At 45.4% G+C, this 16,659-nt stretch overlaps 1 protein-coding gene across 3 annotated transcripts in view; it reads right to left on the reverse strand.

Annotated features, from left to right (window-relative positions):
- The window catches only part of LOC109873188 (protein Shroom1-like), a 33,881-nt gene extending 17,222 nt beyond the window's left edge, over positions 1 to 16,659 (reverse strand). For all 3 annotated transcript variants that reach the window (XM_020464774.2, XM_020464775.2, XM_020464773.2), the window contains exon 1: positions 16,472 to 16,659. The gene's annotated coding sequence lies outside the window, so the exon portion shown is untranslated. The remainder of the gene's footprint in view (positions 1 to 16,471) is intronic.

Here is a 16,659-nt window from a genome sequence, read left to right on the forward strand (position 1 = left end):
TATTTGGGTAGTTTCTCCCATTCCTATCTGCAGATCCTCTCAAGCTTTGTCAGGTTGGATGGGGAGCTGCAGACATTTTCAGTTCTCTCCAGAGATATTCATTCGGATTCAAGTCCGGGCTCTGGCTGGTCCACTCAAGGACATTCAGAGACTTTTCCTGAAGCCACTCCTGTGTTGTCTTGGCTGTGTGCTTAGGGTCGTTGTCCTGTTGTTATGTGGACCTTCGGCCCAGTCTGAGCACTCTGGTGCAGGTTTTCATCAAGGATCTGTACTTTGCTCCATTCAGCTTTTCAGCGGTCTAAGACACTGCATCTCAATGCTGGAGTTGTCACTACAGACCCTGGTTCGATTCCAGGCTGTATCACAAGCTGTATCCAGGCTGAGTCCCATAGGTTGGTGCACAATTGGCCCAGCATCGTCCAGGTTTGGCTGGGGTAGACTGTCATTGTAAAAAAGAATGTGTTATTAACTGACTTGCCTCGTTAAATTAAAGGCCAAATAATTTTAAAAATCCCGCGATCCTGACTAATCTCATAGTCCCTTCCGCTGAAAAACATCCCCATAGCATCCTTTAGGTGCCTTTTGGAAAACTCCAAGCGGCCTGTCATGTCACAATAAAGGCCTGATTGGTGGAGTGTTGCAGGGATAGTTGTCCTTCTGGAAGTATCCCCCATCTCCACAGAGGAACTCTGGAGCTCTGTCAGAGTGACCATCGGGTTCTTGGTCACCAACCTGACCAAGGCCCTTTCCCCACCGATTGCTCAGTTTAGGCGAGCGACCAACTCTAGGAAGAGTCTTGCCGGTTCCAAACTTCTTCCATTTAAGAATGACGGAGGCCACTGTGGTACCCTTCCCCAGATCTGTGCCTCGACACAATCCTGTCTCGGGAGCTCTATGGACAATTCCTTCAACCTCATGGCTTGGTTTTTTCTCTGATATGCACTGTCAACTGTGAGACCTTATATAGACATGTGTGCCTTCCAAATCATGTCCAATCAATTTAAATCACAGGTGGACTCCAATCAAGTTGTAGAAACATCAAGGATGATCAATGGAAACAGGATGCACCTGGGCTCAATTTTGAGCAATGGGACAAGACTGCAACTCCCGTACAGACTCGGGAGAGCCAGGTATCCTCCAAAACACAACCTTGCCAAGCCGCACTGCTTCTTGACACACTGCTGGCTTAACCTGGAGGAAAAACCGTACAACTGGCACCCGGCCCACCACAGGGGCGGCAGGGTAGCCTAGTGGTTAGAGCGTTGGGCTAGTAACCGGAAGGTTGCAAGTTCAAATCCCCGAGCTGACAAGGTACAAATCTGTCGTTCTGCCCCTGAACAGGCAGTTAACCCACTGTTCCTAGGCCGTCATTGAAAATAAGAATTTGTTCTTAACTGACTTGCCTGGTTAAATAAAGGTAAAATAAAATAACAGGAGTTACTAGAACGCAATGGGACAAGGACATCCTGGCCGGCCAAACCCTCCCCTAACCCGGAAGACACTGGGCCAATTGTGCGCAGCCTCATGGGTTTCCCGGTCACGCCCGGGATCGAACCCGGGACTCTAGTGATGCATCAAGCACTGCGGTGCATAAATAAGATATTTCTGTTCTTTATTTTTAATACATTTTCAAATGTGTCAACAATTGCAACAAATGCAACATAACTAAATGTGGGAAAGGGTCTGAATACTTTCCCAATGAACTGTATGGCAGCTATACTGTATGTGGCACCATTCAGGACAGACTTAGTCTACTTCACATGGTAACAAACCATTTTATACCTGGCAACTAATCTCCATTGCACCCAATCATAGACAGGCATTCAATTAGGGAAAAGAGAGCGAGAGGGTGCTTATTAGGGAGGGGTTAAAAACATCAGTAAGAAGATTTGACTGCAAGACCGGGTAAGTGCATTTCAGATACCTATTCTTTTCAGCATGCCCTCCATTTTAGTGCCTAGGTCGAGAATGGGCCAAACAACTGGCCTCAACAAGGGAAAATCCTGACACGCATTAAGAGACAAAGAATTCGAGATGCAGATTTGCTCATCCTTAGTTCCAGGACTTTCCTCATGGTCCCAAGGTGAGAGAGAATGTCACTGTTAAAGACAAAGCAAACCAACATTGAGAGGAAGAGCTTTGTGATGGTGGAGATATTCAGTTACTGCAGAGCAGTCAGTGAGAAATGCCACAAAAAGACCCTGGGTGATAGTGACAGGCTAACAGGCTCTAATAAGCACCACATTCTCACAAATTAATATTGGAATGTGCCCACCAAGCATGGCGGGGGACATCAGCTTGACACTGTGGGACACTTTCTGTCCACTCTGGTAGGAGTGCCCAGTACCAGTTGATATTTTACCTTTTTAGCACACAGAGAGCAAGTTAGAACATTCTGCACTACAAAAGAATACCACAGTTAAGCATTCTGACTCATCCTAAAGCTGAAGCTGGTCAAACATTAACTTGTGAAGCCTCCTCCCCCAGAGCTTATGGATGAAACAAGAGCAGGGCTGTAGCCTAGTGGTTAGAGCGTTGGGCCAGTAGCCGAAAGGTTGCTAGATCAAATCCCCAAGCTGAAAAGGTAAAAATCTGTCGTTCTGCCCCTGAAAAAGGCAGTTAACACACTGTTCCTAGGCCGTCATTATTTAACTAGGCAAGTCAGTACAGAAAATTAGAGTTAACTTTGTATTAAGAGCCCGAGGCAGAAAACTAGCAATATGACACTACGAAGGGGATAAACCTAGACATTGTACTCAGTACAAACAACGTGAAGCTGCGGGGCAGGCCATATTCAGTGTGTTTATTTAGGGTAACAACCTAGCTAATCTCCAGCTAGTCCTACCGGACTTGTGTCAACCAGCCACACAGAATTAGGCCATCTTGAGGGAAACATAGAAAGTACAATGATGTCTTCACTTGGGTCGGTGAAACTCACAACCCTGGGCAGATCATTCACCATTTCATACACTGGATTAAATAATGACAGTGTCAACATTAAGCATAACCTTATGAACTAGAGGTGACACAACAGCAGTGACAGAAGCGGGCTACGGAATGTGTGAGGGGAGAGAAAGAACGGCAGGCTGTGGAAGACAAACAAACAATTGAACCACTTCGTGACAGGAGGCTGATGTAGGTTGAAAAAAGTTGCTCTGCTGGCATGTCTTTTTCTCAAGACCTCACAGTACTCCTGTCCTTCCCAAACTCCTTCCTACGACAATGTTGTGCCATAGCCTCTACAGAACCAGTCCAATTCAGAAAGTATGGGAGAGTCATCTCTATAGCGGTCTCTGAGCATTTACACAACTGCCACCCCCCACCGATGGTCCAGACCCTGCCATTGTGCCTGCCGTAGTATGCCTGACTTCCCAGAGAATTTATTACAGGGTAGTCAGTGAATAGGATACTCCTAGATAGAACATCTTACCCCACCACACAAACCTATTAGAGACAGAAACCCTGTCAGAGCTCAGAAAATTATCACATTAGAGATTGTATATAAACTGTGGAGGAAATATGTCCTATGTCAAATATGTAACTGGCCCTCACAACATACAATATTTTCCTCATTAAAAATGGTATACTTATTGTCCATTAGAAGCATATGCATGATACGTTCCACGATTAAGCCAAAGTGGGAGGGCAAATTAATTACACTACATGTATTTATTTTATTGAACCTTTATTTAACTAGGCAAGTCATTTAAGAACAAATTGTTATTTACAATGACTGCCTACAAAAAGGCAAAAGACCTCCTACAGGGAGAGGGGCTGGGATTAAAAATACATTACATAAAAGGACAAAACACACATCACGACAAGAGACACCACAACACCACGTAGAGACCTAAGGCAACATAGCATGGTAGCAACACAAAACATGGTACAAACATGATTGGGTACAGACAACAGCACAAAGGGCAAGAAAGTAGAGATAACAACATATCATGCAAAGCAGCCACAACTGTCAGTCAGAGTGTCCATGATGGAGTCTTTGAATGAAGAGATTGAGATAAAACTGTCCAGTTTGAGTGTTTGTTGCAGCTCGTTCCAGTCGCTAGCTGCAGCGAACTGAAAAGACAAGCGGTTCGATACAGTTACGGGATTGACAAAAGCCCTTACAGGCCTAGTTTTAATGATTACATGTAATACAGATGGTCATACACACACCCTTAAAACCTAATTGCTGGGATAATGACGTATACTGCACATTTTAAAACAGTTTGACCTTACGAAGACCCTTGTGGATCGAAACATTGGTCAATACAGGTGTTAATTGGAAGCATATTCAATGTGCAGGCCTTTTAACAGAGAGATACTGCAATCAAAGTGAGCCAAGATTTACGGCAGAAAGCATTTAGTAATTGGAGTTCTCCCTTCATGACATAGTAATAAAATACCAAAAGTAGGAAAGTTAAAATAAGAGTAGCCTAGATTTCTGACAAGAGGAGAGAGCTCCCAAATTTGATCAAATCTGGCACATTCGCCTTAAATCACTTTCACAATAGTACATCACGTTTGGGCTTTCACATTTTCCTTTGTCAGAGGTGGGAGCCTTCGGCTGTGTTTACACAGAGTAAAAGCAGCCCGATTCAGCCCCCCCCCCCCCCCCCCTCCCACAAAAATTGGTCTTTTGACCAAACACATCAGATCTTTTTCAGAGCTGGTCTGATTGGTCAAAATAACAATGAGTGAATCAATTATCAGAATTGGTCTGCATGTGTAAACACACCCTAAGTGACCTTATTGTGATTCAGAGGGATTAGGTTCAATGGGGAAGACACATTTCAGTTGAATACAGTACTCTTTCCCCTTATTGCCAGGAGATCAAGGTCATTGTCTAGCTCCCTCCAATAACCTGTATTCAGACAGCCATTTTAGGCCCAGGATGACAACCTCCCCTTCACTCTCAGGAGGTGGTAAAGGAAAGCTATGTAAAAAAAAAAAAAAAAAAAAAAGTACTTTTGAAGGACGGAATAACACAACGGTTACATTGTTAACACACCAAGACCTCTAACACAACCATGTACGTAATCCTCAAGAGAGATTTGATGATTCAATTCAACTGTGTCCCTAGTCAGTGGACAACAGAAACCCAGAGGACAACAGAAACCTAAATCAAAGTTGTGACAACCTCTGGTCCGGTGGCTGTCAGACATGGTGTTCTTTGTTGACGCTGCAATGGCATGTGCATCATCGCATTCATGGAACCCACTCCTTATCACGGCCTCGTTAGCCACGAGCACTAGCAGTGGCCTCGTTAGCCACGAGCACTAGCAGTGGCCTCGTTAGCCACGAGCACTAGCAGTGGCCTCGTTAGCCACGAGCACTAGCAGTGGCAATTACTGCACACATGGAAAGGAATGTGCTTGATAAAGCTGACAGGTACAGCAGGTACATAAGCCTGTAGCTGACAGGTACATAGGCCCTACTGGTACAGGTTGTATTATGTCATATATCTCCATTTAACATCTTCACTGGGAGATGGGACTACAAATACTAGCGTAAAGCCCAACACCCCAACGGTAAAATGGCGCAGGGTAACCCTAACTAGCCTTCATAAAAAAAAATTTTTTTTTAAAATCCAGTCACTCAGGTTGCCCACCAACAGGTGTCCAGTCACTCAGGTTGCCCACCAACAGGTGTCCAGTCACTCAGGTTGCCCACCAACAGGTGTCCAGTCACTCAGGTTGCCCACCAACAGGTGTCCAGTCACTCAGGTTGCCCACCAACAGGTGTCCAGTCACTCAGGTTGCCCACCAACAGGTGTCCAGTCACTCAGGTTGCCCACCAACAGGTGTCCAGTCACTCAGGTTGCCCACCAACAGGTGTCCAGTCACTCAGGTTGCCCACCAACAGGTGTCCAGTCACTCAGGTTGCCCACCAACAGGTGTCCAGTCACTCAGGTTGCCCACCAACAGGTGTCCAGTCACTCAGGTTGCCCACCAACAGGTGTCCAGTCACTCAGGTTGCCCACCAACAGGTGTCCAGTCACTCAGGTTGCCCACCAACAGGTGTCCAGTCACTCAGGTTGCCCACCAACAGGTGTCCAGTCACTCAGGTTGCCCACCAACAGGTGTCCAGTCACTCAGGTTGCCCACCAACAGGTGTCCAGTCACTCAGGTTGCCCACCAACAGGTGTCCAGTCACTCAGGTTGCCCACCAACAGGTGTCCAGTCACTCAGGTTGCCCACCAACAGGTGTCCAGTCACTCAGGTTGCCCACCAACAGGTGTCCAGTCACTCAGGTTGCCCACCAACAGGTGTCCAGTCACTCAGGTTGCCCACCAACAGGTGTCCAGTCACTCAGGTTGCCCACCAACAGGTGTCCAGTCACTCAGGTTGCCCACCAACAGGTGTCCAGTCACTCAGGTTGCCCACCAACAGGTGTCCAGTCACTCAGGTTGCCCACCAACAGGTGTCCAGTCACTCAGGTTGCCCACCAACAGGTGTCCAGTCACTCAGGTTGCCCACCAACAGGTGTCCAGTCACTCAGGTTGCCCACCAACAGGTGTCCAGTCACTCAGGTTGCCCACCAACAGGTGTCCATCCAGGTGACATCTTCCAGCTACAACTCAAACGGACCCTCCTTTCAATGGCTGAAACAGACCTCTTTCCTCTGACAACTGATGACATAATGGGATGGACGTCAATGCATGGTCTCAACATATTGACAGGCTGTTTTTACATCGTCAGTCTGCTTCCTGATGAGAAGCAGAATTCCTTGCGATTGTTGGCCACCCGTCACGAGGATATAAGCAGGGATTCTTCTGCTCTCAGTTGGCCACTGTTCAATAGTACTTCTTCATTAGCGATAAAGCAGTGCTTAGTCACACCCCCCATCACAATCAGATGCCTGAAAAAATGACAATGTTGTCCCCTTAATTACAGCTCCACCTCCAGCCACAGTCCTGATCCTCAATTTGTTCCCATTGTATGCCGCCAACTCCACTGTAAAACCATCATATGATGAAATTAGACTCCTTCAAGCCACATAATGGCTTCTTTAATAAAAATCTTAACCATCGTTCCGAAGAGTCAAGTGATTTGTAATCTCCATTGTGTGCAGTCTGCCACCGTGGCTAACTTTGACTGGGTTCCTTCATACAGAGCCCAGGCAAAGAGAGGGAGAAAGCTGTGAAACAGAACCCATAAAGAGATTCAACTTCACCCCACAGCATTACCACAATGCAACACCGCCTGAACTGTGTAACCTGAAATGAAAATGCGAGAACAGATAAGAGGTAAAAACAAAAAATTGGGGGAAAATAAAATCTAAATTGAGTTTGTCACGTTGTTGGTAAACAGGTGTAGACTAATAGTTAGCTGGTACTTTACCAACAGAGTTAACTATTTAAAAGATAAACCATTTAGAAAAATATATAAATAGCGACAAGGAATAACAAGAGAGTAAAAATAACATAGCTATGTACAGCAAGTAGAAAATAACATGGCTACATACTCAAAGTACCAATACGGAGTCAATGTGCAGGAGTGAGGTCATTGAGGTAGCTATGTGCATAATACACTTAGTGTAGAAAACATTAAGAACACCTTCCTAATATTGAGTTGCATCCCCCCTTTTGCCCTCAAAACAGTCTAAATTATTCGGGGCATGGACTCTACAAGCTGTCGAAAGCGTTCCACAGGGATGTTGGCCCATGTTGACTCCAATGCTTCCCACAGTTGTGTCAAGTTGGTTGGATGTCCTTCGGGTGGTGGACCATTCTTGATAGACACAAGGAAAAACGGTTGAGCTTGAGAAAACCCAGCAGCGTTATATTTTACGTATATATTTAACACCCCAATTTCGTGGTATCCAATTGGTAGTTACAGTCTTGTCTCATCGCTGCAACTCCCGTATGGAATTTGAAGAGGCGAAGGTCAAGAGCCATGCGTCCTCCGAAACACGACCCAACCAAGCCGCACTGCTTCTTGACACAATGCCCACTTAACCCGGAAGCCAGCCACACCAATGTGTCAGAGGAAACATTGTACACCTGGCGACCATGTCAGCGTGCATAAGATGTTTGATGAGCAGGTGTCCACATACTTTTGGTCATGTAGCGTAGCAATTAGCCCAGCCAACCACCACGAATATGGTCGGCAAGCTAGAGCCCAACTACTGGAGACTAGCTTGAGCAACGAACACAAATCTACTAAAAACACAACCACGGATCAAAGCAAAGAGAGAGCAGAGACTAACAAATTGATGGCTGGGGCCCATCCAAGAAATAGTGCATTGTGGGTAGTTTAGAAGCTATTTATTAACCTATGTAATTACCTAAAAACATAACTGTTTGTACATATAGGTAACCAGATCATGAATACAACTAAAGTTAAAGTATTTGACCACACTGTGTTGTTCCATTGGTGAGTAAAAACTCATGCTTCCTACCTTTTAAAAGCAAACAGAGTTCAAACCGTTTCTACATTTAGAAAAAGGGCGAAAATGACGTCTATCGGTCGCTAATGGTGGGTGGTCCCTTTAACACATCGCGCCGACAGCAAGCGAACGAACCGCCCTGTACTGTGCAGACCGACAATCGGTTTGGTGATTTTTCTCCTTTAGAGTTAGAAGAAGCGAAGATTAGTTATTGGAAACAGAGTGGACTGTAGAAGGCTGCTTGTTTGTGAAACCTGTATATGTATAGTGGACGGGGTCTTTGATGACATGGTTAACACAATATTGATGTACTCACGGCATCTGCCATTGCACATTACTTGACTGGCATAAGGAAGAAAACCAAGATAAGATTGATTACGACAGTTGTTAAGAGTGTTCTACCAGCAGCCAGTAGATTTGTAATAAACTTGCTAAAATGATGATAGGGGATCAATGTAACTGTCCAAAATAGTCTTGTGTGTTGAGGATGATATCGAGTCATCTCACTTCCATGACGCATCACTGCAGGAATATGAATGACCCTAACAGCAGCTCTTGCTGATTGGTTCAGACAAGGTGCAGTATGGGGGAATTTCTCCAGAGTGCAGTGTTAAGTGTACCTCCCCGAGAGAGATTGGGACTGACAGAGGCCCGCTGCAGGAGACCAGGATGTCTGACATTTCATACACACTTGGGAGACAGGAGAAAGTCTACCACAACCTACAGTTCTCAGGAAGCACTGTGCTTCTCAAAAGAGAGTCAGTGTCTCATTGAAGATCCCTGCACCCCTTCCTCATCTTTAAATCATAGTTCCCCTTTGCAGTAGGACTCGGGCTCTCATCTAGACTAAGGCTGGCTTGTTGTCAAATCCCTTTTGTGATTGAAAAAAAAAAGGGGTTCTTATGTCTCGTGGAACAAATGGATATGGAGTAAACATAGACCCTGCCAGGTGAGATTATCAGTCATGGAGTCACCTTTGTACCCAAAGGACCCTCCATGTGATCTGCAGGGTCAAGCCTCGTGTCACATGTCCACAGTGAAGTTCCATTTCTTTGCAGCCCTCCATTTACACTGACATCTAACTTTCAAATCAGTGGTCTTTCTTCCTCCTATTCTCTCGCACTCAACGAGCTGTATAGGGTCATAAGCAAACGAGAAAATGCATATCCAGTGGTAGCGTTTCTCATGGCCTGTGGTTTTAATGCATAGAAACTGAAATCAGTTTATTTTTACCAGCATGTCACCTGTGCAACTAGAGGCAACAAGACTCAAGATTGTGTTTGTAAAGTAAAAGCAAACGCATACAAGGCTCTTTGCCCTCCATTTGGCAAACCGTATCTCACAATTACAAGCAAAACCTTAAACAAAAGGAAGTACTAGTGACGTGATCAATAGGGAGGTGGTCCAATGAAGCGGATGCTAAGCTACAGGACTGTTTTGCTAGCATTGACTGGAATATGTTCAGAGATTCACCCAATAATATTAAGGAGTTTACCACATCAGTAGTCAGCTTCATTAATAAGTGCATTGACGACATCGTCCCCACAGTGACTAAATAAACTCTGCAAAAAAAGAAACATCCTCTCACTGTCAACTGCGTTTATTTTCAGCAAATTTAACATGTGTACATATTTGTATGAACATAACAAGATTCAACAACAGACATAAACTGAACAAGTTCCACAGACATGGGCTGTAACAGTCAGAATCTGGTATGGCTACCAGCTGCATTAAGTACTGCAGTGCATCTCCTCATGAACTGCCCCAGATTTACCAGTTATTGCTGTGAGATGTTACCCCACTCTTCCACCAAGGCACCTGCAAGTTCCTGGACATTTCTGGTAGGGGGGGCGGCTAGCCCTCACCCGCCGATCTAACAGGTCCCAAACATGCTCAATGGGATTGAGATCCGGGCCCTTCGCTGGCCATGGCAGAACACTGACATTCCTGTTTTGCAGGAAATCACAGTACGAGCAGTATGGCTGGTGGCATTGTCATGCAGGAGGGTCATGTCAAGATGAGCCTGCAGGAAGGGCATGAGGGAGGAGGATGTCTTCCCTGTAACATACAGCACTGAGATTGCCTGCAATGACAACAAGCTCAGTTTGATGATGCTGAGACACACCGCCCCAGACCATGATGGACCCTCCACATCCAAATTGATCCCACTCCAGAGTACAGGCCTCGGTGTAACGCTCATTCCTTCGACGATAAACGTGAATCAGACCATCACCCCTGGTGAGACAAAAATCGCAACTTGTCAGTGAAGAGCACTTTTTGCTAGTCCTGTCTGGTCCAGCGACGGTGGGTTTGTGCCCATAAGCGACGTTGTTGCCGGTGATGTCTGGTGAGGACCTGCCTTACAACAGGCCTACAAGCCCTCAGTCCATCCTCTCTCAGCCTATTGCGGACAGCCTGAGCACTGATGGAGGGATTGTGCGTCCCTGGTGTGACTTGAGCAGTTGTTGTTGCCATCCTGTACCTGTCCCGCAGGTGTGATGTTCAGATGTGCCGATCCTGTGCAGGTGTTGTTACACGTGGTCTGCCACTGCGAGGATGATCAGCTGTCCGTCCTGTCTCCCTGTAGCGCCGTCTTAGGCATCTCACAGTACGGACATTGACATTTATTGCCCTTGCCTCATCTGCAGTCCTCATGCTTCCTTGCAGCCTGCCTAAGGCACATTCACGCAGATGAGCAGGGACCTTGGGCATCTTTCTTTTGGTGTTTTTCCAGAGTCAGTAGAAAGGCCTCTTTAGTGTCCTAGTTTTCATAACTGTGACCTTAATTGCCTACCGTCTGTAAACTGTAAGTGTCTTAACGACCGTTCCACAGGTGCATGTTTCATTGAACAAGCATGGGAAACAGTGTTTAACATTCATGAAAATACAAGTGTCATAAATCAGAATAAAGCTTAACTTCTTGTTAATCCAGCCGCTGTGTCAGATTTCAAAAAGGCCTACGGTAAAAGCACACAATGCGATTATCTGAGGACATCACCCAGCACACAAAAGCATTAAAAACATTTTCCAGGCAGGTGCGCCACAAGAGAGCCCAGATCTCAATCCCATTGAGCACGTCTGGGACCTGTTGGATCGGAGGGTGAGGGCCAGGAACTTGCAGGTGCCTTGGTGGAAGAGTGGGGTAACATCTCACAGCAAGAACTGGAAAATTTGGTGCAGTCCATGAGGAGGAGCACTGCAGTATTTTTTTATTTAACCAGGAAGGGCTCATTGAGATTAAAATCAATTTTTCAAGAGCGCCCTGGCCAAGATATGCAGCACCAAGTCATTACAAAAAATTAGACAAACATGAAAAACTACATCTAGTAAAAACCATTGAATTCACAAGAGTATAAAACAGCGAATTAAAAACATTGACAGGTCAGGGAATCACCCTCAAAATCCTTCTTCAGTGATTTAAAAACACCAATCGGGACAAGTTCTTCCAGTTTAAAAGTATTTTGTAAGGCGTTCCAAGACGATGGGGCAGAGTACATAAAAGCCCCCCCCCCCTCCTTTGAATTTCACGCTCTGAAATTTCACCGGATGTTGTCGAGGTGGGTGGCTAGCGCCCAGTCTAGCCCAAAGAGGTTAACTTCCTGACTGATATCATGAGATGTTGCTTCAATATATCCACACAATTTTCCCCCTTCATGATGCCATCTATTTTGTGAAGCACACCAGTCCCTCCTGCAGCAAAGCACCCCCACAACATGATGCTGCCACCCCAGTGCTTCACGGTTGGGATGGTATTCAGCTTGCAAGCCTCCCCCTTTTCCCTCCAAACATAACAATGATCATTATGACCAAACAGTTCTATTTTTGTTTCATCAGACCAGAGGACATTTCTCCAAAAAGTACGATCTTTGTCCCCATGTGCAGTTGCAAACCGCAGTCTGGCATTTTTATGCTGGTTTGGAGCAGTGTTTTCTTCCTTGCTAAGTGGCCTTTCAGGTTGTCAATATAGGACTCGTTTTTACTATGGATATAGATACTTTTGTACCTGTTCCCTCCAGCATCATCACAAGGTCCTTTGCTGTTGTTCTGGGATTCATTTGCACTTTTCGCACCAAAGTACATTCATCTCTAGGAGACCGAACGAGTCTCCTTCCTGAGCTGTATGACGACTGTGTGGTCCCATGGTGTTTATACTTGCATACGATTGTTTGTACAGATGAATGTGGTAGCTTCATGCGTTTGGAAATTGCGCCCAAGGATGAACCAGACTTGTGGTGGTCTACAATTTCTTGGCTGATTTATTTTAATTTTCCCATGATATCAAGCAAAGAGGCACTGAGTATGAAGGTAGGCCTTAAAATACATGCACAGGTACACCTCCAATTGACTCAAATTATGTCAATTAGCCCATCAGAAGCTTCTAAAGCCATGACATCATTTTCTGGAATTTTCCAAGCTGTTTAAAGGCACAGTCAACTTAGTGTATGTAAACTTCTGACCCACTGGAATTGTGAAAGTGGATTATAAGTGAAATGTCTGTAAACATGCGTTTGAAAAATGACTTGTATCATGCAAAGTAGATGTCCTAACCAACTTGCCAAAACTATAGTTTGTTGACAAGAAATTTGTGGAGTGGTTGAAAAACAAGTTAATGAATCCAACCTGTACTGCAGCTACTCAGCAAATATGACGATGTATTCAATGACAATGAATAGGAACCTGGGCTGGTACATTTTGAATTGGATGAGAGCGTCACTCCAGCCCAGTGTGCTTCTCACAATGTGCGCATTGCAATGAAAGCCCAGCTAAAGAAGGCCCAGCTAAAGAAGTATGAGGCCAATGGCCACATGACATCTGTGACTGAGCCAACTAACCGGATCAGCAATATGGTCATAGTGAAAAAGCCAGAGAAGCGGAGGGTCTGCATCGACCCAAAAGCATCTGAACCAAGCACTGAAACGCTCACACTACATCATGCCAACACTGGAGGATGTCCTCTACAAGCTTCCCAATGCCAAGACTTTCACCTTGGTGGACGCACGAGATGCATTTCTGCAATGCAAGCTGGACGCAGAGAGCATCTTTGTGACTACCTTCTGGACCCCCTGGGGTCAGAAACGTTGGCTTAAGCTCCCGTTTGGTGTCTCAGTGGCGCCTGAGGAATACCAATGCAAGCAGCATGAGTCACTGGCTGGGCTCAAGGGCATTGAATGCATCGCTGATGATGTTCTGATCATAGACTGTGATGACAGACGAAGAAGCAGAACGCTACCACAATGTGAAGCTCTTGGTACAGATGGAGTGCTGCCAATCAGTTAACTGCAGCTTCTTCAGGCCAATGCGCAGCTTCAAGGTGAAAGACTTCCACATTCTCTCGGCCAAAGGCCTGAAGCCGGACCCAAACAAAGTCAGAGCAATCGTCAACATGCCAAACTCGTCCGATGCAAAAGGAGTGTAGCGTCTCATCGGCTTCGCAAATTATCTTGCAAAGTTCATGCCACACCTATTGGCAGTCCATGAGCATCTGCGCCGGTTGCTGGACAAAGACACACCATGGCACTGGCTACCCAAACAAGAGGCCGTGGTGCAGGATATTACATCTCTGGCTTCATCCATGGTAGTGTTGCACTACTATGACATTACGACGCCTGACTCCAGCCAGTGGACTTGGATGCTGACATGCACGAAAGCTAGCCCGATGAGAAAGTGCCTCAGCATCGTCTTCTCCTGCCAGTGGTTACATCACTACTTATATGGCCGAGAGCTGGTCAACGCTGAAACTGACTACAAACCACTCATTGCCATATTCAGTAAACCTCTCCTCAAGGCGTTCAAGAGGCTTCAAAGCATACTCCTTACTCTACAAAACTACAGCATGAAGATCATCAGGACCAGAGATGTACATCAGCGACACACTGAGCAGGGCAAAAGCACAACTTAAAAGCTACTTATCTGTTTGCTACAGCAGGAACAAAATGGTCATTATCCCCAAATCACTACGTCCAGAGATCAATCAAATGTATTTTTAATGCCCTTTTTACATCAGCCGATGTCACAAAGTGCTGTACAGAAACCCAGCCTAAAATCCCAAACAGCAAGCAATGCAGAAGCACGGTGGCTTGGAAAAACTCCATAGAAAGGCCGTAACCTAGGAAGAAACTTAGAGAGGAACCAGGCTCGAATACACTCCAGTCACGTTTGAGGTGACGCATGTTATCGCCAGGCACATGAAACATTGTACTGGCCAAACATGCATGCAGAAATTAAAGACGTTGTCAGCAGCTGTACGACATTCAACAAGTACGCTCATAAACAGCAAAAGGAAACCATGATGTCATATGAACTGCCCACAAGAGCCTGGAAAATCATCAGCATGGACTTAGTCCTTTTGTCTGACTGAATATCTTGTCATTGTTGATCACTACTCTGACTTTAAGGAAATGTAACTGCTCCCTGACTTGTAGGTAGAGACGGTCATAAAGCACTGAAAGGTGCAGTTTGCAAGGCAAGGCCAGTCTGACAAGGTCATCATGGACAATGGCCCACAATTCACTGCACAGTTCAAGCATTTTGCCTCAGAATGGGAGTTTGACCATGTGACCTCGCCTCCAAGGCACCCAAAGGAAAATGGCAAGGCAGAGTCAGCTGTCAAGATTGCAAAAAACCTCTTACGCAAAACCTTGCATGACAGCAACGACCCCTGATAAAAACCTGTTACCCAAGGCCTTGCGTGACAGCGATGACCCCTGGAAAGCCATCTTACAGTGGAGGAACACAGTCTGAAAGCAGCACCCCAGCTGTCCAAACTACAATCCCCATAGCTAACAAGCTACTTGAGCCCTGCGTCATGGTTGGCGCCACAGAAAGCAACTCGCTAAGTGCTTCTACGACCGGACTGCTCGAGACCTACCAGAGCTGGAGGTGAAACGATAAGGATGAAACCTCTGCCGGGAGACCACACAGGACTTGGGAGGCTGGGAACATGCCTACAGAGAATTGCACCATGTTCTTACCTGGTGTATGTTGGTGGCTCCCTCTATCATCGTAGTCAGGTGGATCTGCACATAGCAGAGCAGACAACAAACCAGAACACGCCATACACTCACCTAGGTGAGCTGGATCATAGTCCAGGCCTACGGGCAAGGGGCGCAGAATTGAGAAATGAGCCAACTGAAGGTGAGGCTTCTACCCCACCAAGCTCTCCAGCTCGTGGCCCTAATCCTACCCCTGTCAGAGACCACACTTGCTCACGGGTGGGTAGGCTGTGTAAGCCACCGGACAGGCTCACTCTGTTACCGGGGATACCATTTTATGTCTGTGTCCAGTATGAAAAAAGTTCAAGGTAGTTTCGTGTCTGGAATTTACTCATGGCCTCTAGTTTGTGTGTCAAATTAGAAACAAAAGTTCCCAATCTATGCTTCAGTTATTTAACCATGTCAAGGGGGGAAAAAAAGTCTACCAATAACAGCTTCGCTTTGAACCCCAAATAAGTAAATGGTATAGTGAAAGTGATCAATAATATATTGTTTTGGGATGATTTACAAATAGCCTGGCTGACGCGAACCACGTGACTACTCGAGAGCTGGTGTCAACCAGACTATTACAAATATGCTTCCTTTGCACAATGAATTATCGATCTCAAATGCCTTAGTGCTATCAATCAGGCTATGATCTCAGTCTTATTAAAAAGCCACATTAGCAGATCTGAAAATACTGTAAGCCATCTGCCTAGCTACAAAACGAAAAGTTTTACTTGGATGGTTACAATTACACAGTGTAGTTCTGTAATTTCACGATTTAATAAAACATCACTATAACTAAAACGCTACATTATATTTATGTATATACAGTTTGGGAAATATTCCGAAAGCATTTCACAACTGATGATACAAGTGTAATTTTTGGGAGCTATAGTCAAACTGTATGGTTAGGTTAAAAATCTGATTCTATGACTTTGTGGCTGTGCCAACTAGTGACCACTCTGCAGAGCAGCCTCCAGAACAAGATTCATGACGAAAAACGCTAACCTGCAAAGAATTTCCTGACCAGGACCGAAACTGTAACAGGTTGGTAGAGAATACAGCGAAACCAACACACCTGCTAAACTTCATAATAACACACATACCTGGGTGATCGATGTTGAAGGCATCTGCGAATCCTTGCGTCGCTCAGGTATGATTCACCTTCTTATTTTTAACTCAAACTGAATAAAAACAAAACCGTTTCCCCTCATTTCAAATATTAAATAAATCGACAAACGGTTTTTGAGGGGAAAAAAACACAGCTAATAGGCTTCCCGTATTGGCTACATTT

This window comes from Oncorhynchus kisutch, linkage group LG28, assembly GCF_002021735.2.
Source record: "Oncorhynchus kisutch isolate 150728-3 linkage group LG28, Okis_V2, whole genome shotgun sequence".
In the NCBI taxonomy this organism is placed as follows: domain Eukaryota; kingdom Metazoa; phylum Chordata; class Actinopteri; order Salmoniformes; family Salmonidae; genus Oncorhynchus; species Oncorhynchus kisutch.